This window comes from Dendrobates tinctorius, unplaced genomic scaffold (assembly GCF_039654945.1).
Source record: "Dendrobates tinctorius isolate UK_male_01 unplaced genomic scaffold, ASM3965494v1 ptg000011l, whole genome shotgun sequence".
Classification (NCBI taxonomy): Eukaryota; Metazoa; Chordata; class Amphibia; order Anura; family Dendrobatidae; genus Dendrobates; species Dendrobates tinctorius.
In genome coordinates this window covers 55,230,789-55,243,906 of record NW_027361679.1, presented here as the reverse complement: position 1 = coordinate 55,243,906, position 13,118 = coordinate 55,230,789, and positions in this window count along the sequence as shown.

Sequence of the window (13,118 nt, the reverse complement as noted above, 5' to 3'; positions counted from 1 at the left end):
TCTGTGCGGGCCTGCCGGGGGTCTGTACGGGCCTGCCAGGGGTCTGTGCGGGCCTGCCGGGGGTCTGTGCGGGCTGCCAGGGGTCTGTGCGGGCCTGCCGGGGGTCTGTGCGGGCTGCCGGGGGTCTGTGCGGGCCTGCCGGGGGTCTGTGCGGGCTGCCAAGGGTCTGTGCGGGCCTGTCAGAGGTCTGTGCGGGCTGCCGGGGGTCTGTGCGGGCCTGCCGGGGGTCTGTGCGGGCCTGCCGGGGGTTGTGTGTGTGTGCAGGCATCGTCCAATGGGACTACAAGTCCCATCGGGCTATGCCTGCTACAATGACAGTGATTGACACATTAGCCAATGATGGGACAGTAGTATTCCCATCATCCGGCTAATGTGTTGAATATAAAAAAAACACAGACCCCGAGAGGCCTGTACAGACCCCGCCCGCACACACGCACAGTCTCTGTCCACGCACCGCCCACACTCTTCCCCCCTCCAGAACTGGATGTGCAAGGAAAGAAAGGGTTTATTTTCATTCCGATATTTGTGCCCCATTGACTTGCATGGGTTTCCGGTATCGAAATCAGCGATACCCGATATTTTTGGGGTATCAGTCTGATCCAATCCGATCCGATATTTCCCGATATCGGAAGGTATCGCTCAACACTACTGAGGAGTGTATTAAACTCTATGGAGGACTGAGAGTATTTTAATATATGGAGAGCTATGAGAAGTGTATTCTACTATATGGAGGACTATGAGGAGTGTATTATACTATATGGAGGACTATGGGGAGTGTATTATACTATATGGAGGACTGAGGCATGTATTTTACTATATGGAGGACTATGGGGCACATTATATTACATGGAGGACTATGGGGTGTAAACTGTAGATGTGCTGTTGATAACATGATACTGTATGGTGATCTGTTAATGATCCATTAGTGATTGTTCTGTCCCCATCATTCTTTCTCAGATGATGGAAAGAGGCCGGGAAACAAGTGTTGAACGACTTCAGTTTTGTCGATCACACTCATTTAGCAGCCTGAACTCAGCCATGTAAATACATTCGAAATGCTTCTGTGTGATATGCAATATGTTAGCATAGTGTAGTTGTAAAACATGTAGGGGACAGTTTGCAGAGGGCAGGATGTGAAGGATTGGCACAGTATACAGACTTGGCAGTATAGGCGAGACACAATATGAGGGCATAGTGTAAAGCGGGGGACCAGTATGGAAAGGAGAGAACAGTGTGGAGGCCATGTACCATAATCAAGGCAGTAAGGAGGTCATATTTTATGCAGGGAGACCAATGTGGTGTTATTCAGGGACACAGCATAGGGCAGATATTTTTATTCAGGAGCATTAAGACCAGAAGACCAGAGAAGACAAAAGATTAAAGAGATTAGCTGTGGATGTGAAAAGTCATCCTGGCAACTGGACAAGATGGAGAAGAGATGAAATGAAATTTCAACTGTGAGACTATGTGCACACGTTGCGGATTTGCTTGCGGAAATTTCTGCGATGATCCTGCATCTCTAGGCAGAAAACGCACTGTAAATTCAGCATGTTTTTTGTGTGGATTTCATGCGTATTTGTATGTGGCTTTGTGTGTGGATTTGTTAACTCAATAAAGATATATTAATTTTAAAAAAATGTCATTTTCAAGTTCAACCTCCATTGCTGATGTGCTTCAACCAAGATAGGCTTTATTCTAGATACTCTGCCCACACACTATTCCTCCTTCTGACATCATTTCATTTTACAAATCCGCTGAGTTTTTTGCACCAAATCCGCAAACCTTTTTACACCTGCGTTTTTGTTGCAGATTTGAGTGACTCAATGGACGTCAATGGGTGAAAAACGCTGCAGATCCGTAAAAAGAATTGACATGCTGCGGAAAATAAAACGCTGCGAATCAGGATGGAATTTTCCGCATCATGTGCACAACAATTCTGGATTCTCATTGATTAACCTTGCTTTAGGAATCCTTTGCGGACTTGGTGCAAAAAATGCTTTGGATCCCCAACAAATCCGCATTGTGTGCACATAGCCTAAGACACCTGAATGTAAATATTTATGTGTGATACTTACTGACTATTGGGATGAGGAGACCCATGGATGTTCGGGTTCATCGAGTTCAGCCTAACTAGAGTAGAAAGTTCGGTTCAGTATCTGAAATTAAACCGGAACTTGACCCCGAACTTTGGTGCTTTAAAAGGGCTGTAAAATGGTCATATTAATGGCTTGGGGACTGCAAAGGAAATGGTAGTAAGAGCAGGTTAATTGTCCTGCAAACAAATGTAGAATGGTAAATTACTTACAAGAACACAGATTAAAAAAAAAAAATAATAATAATATTCTTGAACCAGTAGGCAGAGGTCAGAGTGGAGAAGAAGGTGGAGGTGGATGTGGCGATGTACATGGAAGAAGCAAGGAGGAGGTAGCCAACACACTTTATTTTAATTTTTTTATTTTGTTGATTTTTTAGGGTCTAATCTGAAAACAGGCAGTGTAACTATCTGCTGGCCACTTTCTCTCTGTATACAGGGCGTGTAATACTCTGTGTTTTTTTGTGTGAAAGCAATGAGGAGAGCATCAAATGAGGGACGTGGCCGTGTCACTGCTAGTGGTAATGCAGCTTCTGCAGGGAGAAAGAGGCTGTGGTCGATCTGTGCCTGCTCCCAAATGAAACACCTTCCTCTGGTGCAAGCAGGCAGCAGGATGTTCTGTGGAGTACCAAGTACCGCTGGATCAATGGTGAGGCCAGAACAAGTAGAGGTGGTTTTACATTGTTTGGTTTATAGTGCCTTTAGTGCCTTCCCTTTGTCTTCAACCTGGTCCCCTGCTGAACGTTCAGATTTTGCACTTGCGGCCCGTGGGCTTCTGTCTTCCACCTCAACCCTTTTGCAAAGCAGGTGAGCAGTCAGCCTCAAGTCAAGCAGCAGTCATTTCTGCTTTTTTATGACTCTGCTGGCTGTGGATCCATGGGTCATTCACCTGGCCCTGCAACACCATTGGAAGAGATTGAGTGCACTGATGCCCAACCACTTATTCTGTTGTTGGTTGAGCACGTTGGAGGGGCTGTGCAAACAGTCAGTGAACCACCGCAGCACATCTCTGATGATGATGATGATGATGATGAAACACAGGTGGCAACTGTCGCAGCTTTCTGCTGTGTGTAGTATGGCATGGAGGAATGGAGTGAGGTCTAGGTGTAACATCATGAGGAGGATTATTATTAATATTATTTTATTTTTGAGCACCATTGATTCTATCATGCTGAACATGAGGAAGGGTTACATACAAAACCCAAATAGAAATTACAATGAACAAATTAATTGTGACAGACAATTACAGAGGGGAGAGAATGCTACCCTTGCTGCCTTTCATTCTACAGGATAAAGGGGAATGAGACAGGAGCTTCGAGGGATACAACAGCTCCGGTGTTAGTGATGTGGCAGAGGGGTCATTGCAGGCTGTATGCTATTTTGAACACATGGGTTTTCAAGTTCCGCTTGAAAATTCCGAATATAGGGGATAATTGGATGTGCTGGACCATAGAATTCTACAGGATGGGGGATACTCGTGAGAAGTCTTGCAAGTTACTGCATGAGGAGTGTATGATTCTGGAGGAGAGAAGGAGGTCTTGGAAGGACCAAAGGTTACATGGTGGGAAATATCAGGAGATTAGTTCAGAGAAATATGGAGGAAACAGACTATGGATGGCTATGTAGGGTCAGAGATATTAGCTTGAAATTGGCACATTGTGTAATTGGGAGACAATTAAGGGATTTGCAGAGGAAAGAAGTGGAGGAGTAGCAAGGACACAAGTGGATTAGTAGGGCAGCAGATTTACAGATTGAAGAGGTGCGATGATGCGATTGCAGATGATGAGATCCTAGACCCCACAAGGAGTCAAGGCCATCTGAGTGAAGTGGGCAATTCGGAGGAAGAGGTGGTGGTCATGCTGCTCCAGCTGCAGAGCAGACAAGGGAGCAGGGTGAAAAACTTACAAGGCCGGCACCTAGCCATTAAGTTGGCAGCAACTGCGCACCACTGCTGACTCCTTTTCTCTGTACAAGTTACCTCCTCCGCCTCCTTCGCTTCCTTCTCTGTTTCCTCATGCGTTCAGAAAATATGGGCCGTGTGTGTGCGCTTTTAGCGTTCTCACCCTACTGCTGCTTGCCAGTCTGTGGGGCAGCGTCAGTTCTGCCTTCCTCCTCCCCGCTGGAGAAATTGTGTGAGCAGCACACGATACTGCAGTTTCAGTTGCAGCATGCCTGGTTGAGTGGCACTGCCGACCAACAACACTTCAAAACAAAAAATGTGCTGTGTTGCTCTACTTTGAATACTCCACGAGGCACTTCTATGCCTCCTTGAAAAAATGTTTCAGGCAATGATCAGGTGGTTTCCCAGGAGGCAGAGGAGGAGGAGGAAGATTAGTTCTGAGATATATGGGGAGGCAGATTATGGACAGCTTTTGTGGAGGGGGAAGCGGAGGAGTAGTGAGGACAGAAGTGTATTAGTAGGGTAGCAGAGTTAAGAACAGACTGGAGAGGTGCGATAATGCCATGGGGACAATGAGGTACTAGACTCCACATTGAGTTAAAGCCACCCGAGTAACAAGAGCAGCATGAAGGAAGAATTGTGGTCATGCTGCCCCAGCTGCACATCAAAATAGGTAGAGGGTGTAAAAGAGGGAGCAGGGTGCCAAAGCCCCACAGGCGGCCCTTAGCCATTACGTCGGCTGCTACTGGACATCGTGCCGACAAACTGAGCACACCAAAGCCAGCTCGACGAACAACAATACACTGAAGCAAGGCACAAATGTTCTTAACCTGAGCACAACCTGCATGATGAGGCATCTTAATGCAAAGCACGAGCTGCAGTACACACTTAAAAAACACAAAAGATGTGAGCCTCCTGCTCCTTCTGCTGTGGTTTAAGCCTCTTCCTCCTCTTCCCAAAAAACAGGGTCATCTGCCTCCCCAAAAAGAGATGATGTGACAGCATCACCAGCAGCATTGTCACCGATCATCTCTACACTGTTATTGAAGCGTTCAGCTGTACATCCCCCAAACACTGTACATGGTTCCCAGCCACCACTACTTTTCCAAGTGGGCTATCCTTGCCCTGCATAAACAATAAGGTGGGCATTGTGCAATGCAATCAGTGTAAAGTTCCACATAACAACCGATACATGGATAAGTAACCATGGGCAGGGATGTTATATCTCTCTAACTGCCCATGGGGTTTACGATGTGGTAGCTGGGCCTGAGGCAGAAAGCATTTTGATGCATGACCTACCACCACAGAGGATTGCTGGATATTTTTTGGATGTTTCTCTGTCCATGTTGCCTCTTCCTCTTACTCCGCTTCCTCTAACGCCTCCTCGTTTGGTCAGCGTAGCATCTGCAACACCAACTTCAGCACAGCCAGGTGTCAACTACAGCAGACTGTTCTGAAACTCATCTGTTTGGTTGGAAAATTCCACATTGCGCAGAAGCTGTGCATGAGGATCAAAGAAAAGACAGATGTGTGGTTGGAGCTGATAAACTTCAAGCACGGCCTGGTGGTGTGCAATAATGAGCAAAACCTTGTAGCTGCTCTGAGCCTAGCTGGCTTGATGCACATCCCATGCCTGGTGCATATGCTGAGTTTGATGGTGCAGAGTTTCCTTAACTACACAGAAATGTCAGAACTGATGCTGAAAGTGCAGGCCATAAGTGCTAGTGGAGCGCCCGCCAGGGCAGTGGGGATACTCGGTACCGGGCCGCTCCTTAAAAGGGCAGTGTCACAGTGGCGGTGACCTGGTCCATGGCCCTGGGCATCCAATAAAGAGGATGTTTTTCAAAGGGAAAATAAAGAGTTTGTAAAGTGTTCGTGACGCCACCTGTGGTGTCTGATCAGAGGCGACCAGTGCTACAGGGCAGATCCGCTGGGACTCATGGTGATGCAGCAGAGTTGGTATAGCTCTCCACAGGCAGAGCTTTGTCCCAGGGCAATTGTGGTAGTGAATATGTTGTGTTTGAGGATGATAGATGTAGCAGAGTTGGATAGGTGATGCAGGAGTAACTAGAGGACACAACAGAGTGAAGTTTCCTTTATCTTTTACTGAGCTGTGTAGGTACAGTCCAGGGCTCAGGTTACAGATGGTTCTGGAGATGGTCAGCCTGAAAGCAATTTGGGAATCTCCTTACTCAGGTGGGTTGTGAGGCCTCCTCTCTAGCGCTATTCTCTGAGGTACTTTCTGCTGTGAACTCCATTCAAGTTCCTCTCTCTGCTACTTAGGTAGAACTCCACTCGCATGACAGGCAGCTGTAGCCTACTACAGGGATAGCTCCTCTGTGGCTTCTCCGGCTCACACGTGCTGCCATGTTGTCGAGTCTCAGTTGGGGACAGAGGATCTGCACCCTCCTGTCCTCCGGATTCTGCTGCAGGACCTTTAGTACTCACACAGCCTCGGACACCGGGGTCCGGTCTCTGGCGCTCAAGCCTAGGGATGAGCTCGGCTGTCGCTCCTGTTCCTAGCTTCTCTCTGCACGTTCTCTCGTCACCATGTTCAGGCATTAACGCCTAACTTCCTCTTCCTGTCCAGAGCAGCTCCCCAGAAGTCAGGTTTAGAGCTCCCCCTGCTGGCCTGGAGCAGGAACTCTGTTGTATGCGGATATAGGGATCCCTTCCAGGCATGACATCATTCCCCCCTGGAGGGTGGCAAGGCCATTGTGGCAACCGAACTCCTGGGGTGTCACACTAGCTTTCGGCATTCTCACCCTCATGCTGCTCGCCCATCTGCGCTGCAGCTTCACTTCTGACTTTATGCTCACTGCCTCATATATGATGTACCAATAAAGTGGAACTTCACCTTGCTAATGTTGGAGACACTGGATGACCAAGAGCAAGCAATTCTTCAGTTTGAGCTGAAGCACGCACGGGTGAGTCACTCTATAGAACACTATAGTGTGGGCCTCCATTCAGGACATGTGTGCCATGTCTCACTGCTTTGTGTACTCCACGGACATGGTCAGTGCTGATGACATCATTACCAGCATTAATATCCCACTTCTATGCCTCCTAGATAAAAACAGCTTCAGGCAATGATGGATGAATTGTCGATACAGGAGGAAGAGTAGGAGGAACAGTGACCATTCACACCATTATCTGGCCAGGCATCCACATATATCTTGGAGAATGAGTTCCTTTATGAACATAACTGTCCAGCCAGGGGACTGTTCTGGAGGATGAGGATGAGGAACACAGCAGGGTGGCACTCAAAACATCTCATGAACATCACTGCACATCACGTGGCTAAGGGATAAAGACGATACAGATGATACAGAGAACCCAGATGATACATCTCCCACCGAGGACAGCTTACTATTGCCTCTGGGCAGCCTGGCACTCATGAGGCAATATACGCTGTCGTGCCTGCAGAATGACAGCCGATTTGCCCAGATTGTTACAAGTAGAGATGAGTGAATATGTTCAAAAACCGATCGCCAAACATAAATTGGGCACAAATATGGAACATTTGGATTTGTAATTGGAAACATGAGCACATTTTTATAAAGTCAGGAAAAATCGGTAACATTCGGTAAAATGTGCCGGAAAATATTTGCGTTGCCACTAAAATATTTTGAGCACTTTGGCTAGGATAATGGTGGTGTATGAAGAGCGAGTTGCTCGTGTTTGGTAAGGGTAAGGGATGGGAAGAGCTCAGCGGAGTGATGTGCTTGTAAACTTTATTTTTTTCTAACTTTATATGTGCACATTGAGGCTTGCCAATCAGGGGGGCAGGAAACATCCACAATGTCCTGACACAATGGCTTGTGTCATTGGCTGCTGAAATCACATGTACCTCTCTATATAAAGATTTGCCATTTTGTTTTAGCACCATTTTGTCAATATAACAGCGCAGAGAGACTATTCCTGATGCTGGGCCTGGGTGCAGATAGATTTTAGCTAGTTAGCTAGGCACTTGTTTCTAAGTCAGATAGTTTGCATAGCTAGTGTCCTGTGTGGCTGTGAAATCGAGCTTCCAGCATATCTTTTTTATGCCATTACTGAGGTTTACAGATAGCAGTGCACATTTCATGGCAGTGTGTTGTGTGCTCCATGCACGAGTAGATCTTTCTTATTTTTTCAGTTGTTCAATGTGATACAGCACACCATATCCCACCATGTAATTTAGTGGTGGAGACATTGTTCTGCGATTTGAGCTGTGTGGCAGTAAAAAAATTCAGCACGCCATATCTCAGCTTGTCATTTAGTGACAGTGAAATTCATCTTTCTGTAAAGCTGTTGAGCAGTAAAAGAAAAATTCTGTTACTAACGTGATACAGTAGGAGCGATCTCACTTTGAAATTATTTGGAGCATCTAGTCTATGTTATAAAGACCTCATCCACACAAAAAAATTCTTCTGTCACTAACGTGATACAGTAGGGGAGATCTCATTTTGAAATTTTTTGGAGAATCTAGTCTATGTTATACAAGCCTCATCCACACCCCCAAAAAATTTCTTCTGAGCAACATGACTGGGAAAAAGCAAGTTTGTGGTGGAAGGCTTGGTGCTCAAGGTGAATGTGTGGTGGTAGCTGGTAATGTTTGTGAAAGCACTAGTGAACCAACAATGTCACGTCCTATAAAAGACAACTGACATTTTCTGTTACTGGATGGGCTACTCCACTAGCTTTCTTTGGCAGATGCACAGCGGTACGCCTTGTTGATGAGGCCCATAAAGAGCATGTGCTCGAGTGGATGACAAGCACAGCTTCAAGTGGTCTCTCCTCTTTTACCTACCTTAACATCACACCCAGTAAAGTCCACGGAAGCCGCACCTCAATTACCCTTGCTTCCCACCGCGTCTCAACTCTCCAACCACCAACTGACTGTAGGGAACAACAGAGATTGGTGAATCCTCAAAGCTGTTCATACATTCTATGCCATGGGCATTAGAGGTGTGTTCAATAGCTTCACAGAGTGAAGAGGAGGAATTCATCTGCAGTGATGCACAAAATTTTTTTAGCTTGGATCCCAGGCAGGAAGAAGTAGGGTCTGAGCAGCATCCTAACCCTCAACAGCAGACATTAAAACCCCAGATGGGGAGGTAATCCCTATGAGACTCAGATATCCGAGGCTCACGTAAACTGTACTGTGCTGTCAGGGCAGGAAGAGGGTGACTCTCTGTGCGAGGAATGTGATAACACAGAGGATGATGATGAGGTGGTAGACCCCAGTTGGCATGAACACAGAGGCACACAGCGGAATAGGTCACCTGAGGAGGTGGAGGATGAGGAAGATGAAGAGGTTACGTTGCGAACCAACAGCACAGACACGTAGTGATGCAGCCACGATGAGCAATGCATCCTCAGCCACAACTGTAGCTGTAGCCAGCAGAGTTTGCGGGTCTGCAGCTCGCAGCGGCACCAAGTGTTGCCTAGCTTGGGCCTTTTTTGACACTGAAAAGGATGAGCTAACTCACATTATCTGCCAACTTTGGAAAAAAACTGAGTAGAGGAAAAAGTGCAATAACTTAACTACTACATGCATGAGCCTTCATATGCGCATTCAACACGTGTTACTCTGGGAATACCACTGCACTAAAATGCGGACCAGTGGACCTCAACAACCATCAGCCGCCCCATTAATCACAGCTGCTTCTTCCTCCTCCTCTGTTACCATGTCAAATATTGTCACACAGGTCTCCGACAGCAGAACCTTGGGTTCTTTACCCGCTGAAGTCAGGCTGACTGAGAGCCCACTGTCAGCTGTAATGGAAAGGGACATGCCTGCTGTTTTTGACTGATCTCAAAGAACAAACACACCACAGCTTTCTCAATTCATCGTAACATCTCTTCCCCCGCCTCCCTCATGGTCCAACAGTTTGTCTGGTTCACCATACTCCACCCTCTCTCAGAACTGTAGCCAGTTCACGGTCCCACAGATGGTGGTCATGTAAAAAATTGTTTCCTTCTACACATGACAAAGCTAAGAGGTTGAACTTCACCATCTCCAATCTGTTGGCCATGGAAATGATGCCTTTCCGCCTGGTAGATAGACATTTCCTGAAAGCTGATGGTCGTCTCGGTCCCCCAGTACCAGTTGCCCAGTCGCCATTATTTCTCTAAGAGTGCTGTGCCTGCACTACACCAGCATGCCTCACACAACATCACCCATTCCTTGACTAAATCTCTGTCTGCCAGGGTGCATTTCACAACAGACACTTGAACAAGTAAGCATGGCTAAGGGCATTACATCTCACTGACTGGGCACTGGATGACTCTGGTTGCTGTGGGGGCAGGCAGGGAAGGTTCTGCTCCACAAGTCTTGGAATCCTGAAGGCTTCCAGGACAACCCTCTGTAATTCACACTTCCTACACTGCTTCTGCCTTCTCCACCTCCTGTAGGTCTTCCACTTGCACCCTCAACCTCGGCCTTAATGAGACATGCAGAGCAAATCCCAACCACCTCCATACTGCGCAGCCAGGGTTCACCACAATCATGCAGTGTTAAAATTGATATGCCTTGGAAATCGCAGTCATACAGCTGAGTTGTGGACAGCTCTCCAGGTCAAGTTTGAGTAATGGCTGTCTCCACTGAACCTGGATCCAGGGAAGGCCATGTCCAATAACGGTGCAAACCTGGTGGCAGCCTTACGCCAAGGAAAGATCACACATGTGCCTTGCATGGCTCACATCCTCAAAGTGGTGGTATATTGTTTTTTCTGCCACTATCCTGGCTTGGGTGAGATGCTGGAGAAAGCACGGAAGCTGTATGCTCACTTGCCATTCGCACCCCTCAGGTCATCGTTGATATGCGATGTGCCGACATGGTGGAATTCCACTCCACACATGTTGCAGCGAATGTGGCAGCAGCAACGAGCCTGATACAGCTTGTCATGTCCTATAACCTGGGCCAATGCAGTACGGTCATGGCGCATATCACATTTACAAAGTGGGCACAGATTAAGGACCTCTTCACCTTTCTGCACACTTTCAAAATGGCTAATAAGATGGTTAACGCTGACAATGCTGCCATCAGCATCACTATTCTGTTGATCTACCTGCTGGAGCAGACTTTGAATAGCCTTCGGGAAAAGGTGGTGGTCCCAGAGGAAGATAAGGAAGCAGAGGATGATGCGTAAGGGATAAGAATTTCTCAAAGCTCCAGACTGTCAACACACAAATGGGTGCCAAGGGAGAGTGGATTGCTGCAATTGAGGGGGGCTGTTGATAACAGTCAAACTGTTAGTGAAGGTGCAAGATACAATGAACAAATGGAGGAGGAAGTGTAGATGGGCGAGCATCTGTTAGAAGAGGGGGATCCTCCCCTCTCTGTTGTTCGTGCTTGTCTGGAGGTGACGGAGGAAACAAGCATCAATGTTATCCAGCCACCAACACAGCATGGGCTTGGACCTCATGTTAGAGCCCGACATATAAGTGCCTTCTTGCTGCACTATATGCAACATGCTCCCCATATAGTTATGATTAGAAATAGTGCAGACTACTGGGTTGGCACTCTGTTAGATCCATGTTATAAAAGCAAATTTTGCCAGATGCTTCCTGCCATGAAAAGGGACCCACGAATGCAGGAGTATCGAAACATGCTTCTACACAACCTTAAGAGAGCTTTCCCCAAGACAGTAGTGAAGCACAGAGTTCACATTGCAGCTCTAGACTTCCAAACATGGGAAAGTCAATTCATCAATGCCAAAACATTAGCAGCAGCAGCAGTAGTGTAAGTGGAAGAAGCTATTTCTGTGAGTCCTTTGACAACTTTTTAGACCAGCTCGTGCACCAACACAACAGAGTCCAAGTCTTACACATGGTGAACAAATAGAGAGGATGGTGCAGGAGTATCTAGAAGTGAATATCTGTCATGATCACGTGTGTCAGGACGCAGATGTTACCGCAAGGCGGACCCATAACACACGTGACCCTGGATACTCCGCCTCCAGTGGGGTGCATTTAAATAATAAAACGTGCAGGTGGATACGCCGCCTCCACCTGGCGAATTTAGGTATTACACGTTATACATACAATATCTGGAAACACCGCCTCCAGTAAGGCGCATTTAAATAATAAAGGGGGGAACCTGGGTAACTTTAACAATGGTGGGCCCTGCAATAGGGAAAAGGGAATTGGAGACCTCCTGAGCTCCCCTGAGCCAGTGTCCCTGCACTCCTAACGTTCCCTATGCCGGTTTTGCACCGGGCGCCGCACGCGTACCTCAACGCCCTAGCTCGCCCTGACCCTAAACCCTCACTAGGGAATAGGTCGGTGCGGAAACTAATCCCACCACTGCACTAACAACACACATGAGGAAAGAGACAATACAGGGGAAACACCACTTAGCTTTGCTCTGTTGCGTGCGCTCCTAGCAACAGAGCCCTCCACCTGAGTGCATCTTCTCCTCCACCGGATCCATCACCATAACAGGATCCTTCACCTTAGTGCAACCTTGGAGCAGAGTCCAACACCAGTTGCAGCTGCTTAGAACCAGAGTCCCAAGGATGAGTTCAGCTGCTGACACGAAGTCGAGCATGCTTGAGTCCAGCTCAGCGGCCAAGTCCCACATGGTGAGTGCCACTCTCCATAGTCGCCACTCCACCAGCCCATGCAGACACTTCCCGCTGACACCATCACTGCGACTCCACCACGCCATGCCAGCCCTTCGTCCAGACACCATAGCTGAAACACATCCCCCCAGGCTAAGCTGCGCAGGACTCCTCACCAGCTCCATCCTTCATCCAGGCTCTCCAAAAACAGAGTGAACCCAAACTCACAATATCACAGGCAGTGATTGCACACCTCTAGCACACCTTTATAGGGTGTAACACCTGATACATGATTAAGTGCACAAAACCTAAAGTGCAATATCAAAACCACCACCGGGGACAGTCAAGACACCTTGGAACTTTCCAAAGTAAAAAAAGTTCACCCAGTGATTTAAAACTGTCAGATCACTTCAGATCATGACAATATCAATACCATCAGGGAGAGTTTGGACCCTTTCACACTTTGGTGTTCCAAAATGAATGAGTGGCCTGAGCTCGCCTCACACACCTTGGAGGTTTTATCATGCCCAGCAGCCATCATTCTCTCAGTACGTGTCTTCAGCGCTGCTGGTAGTAT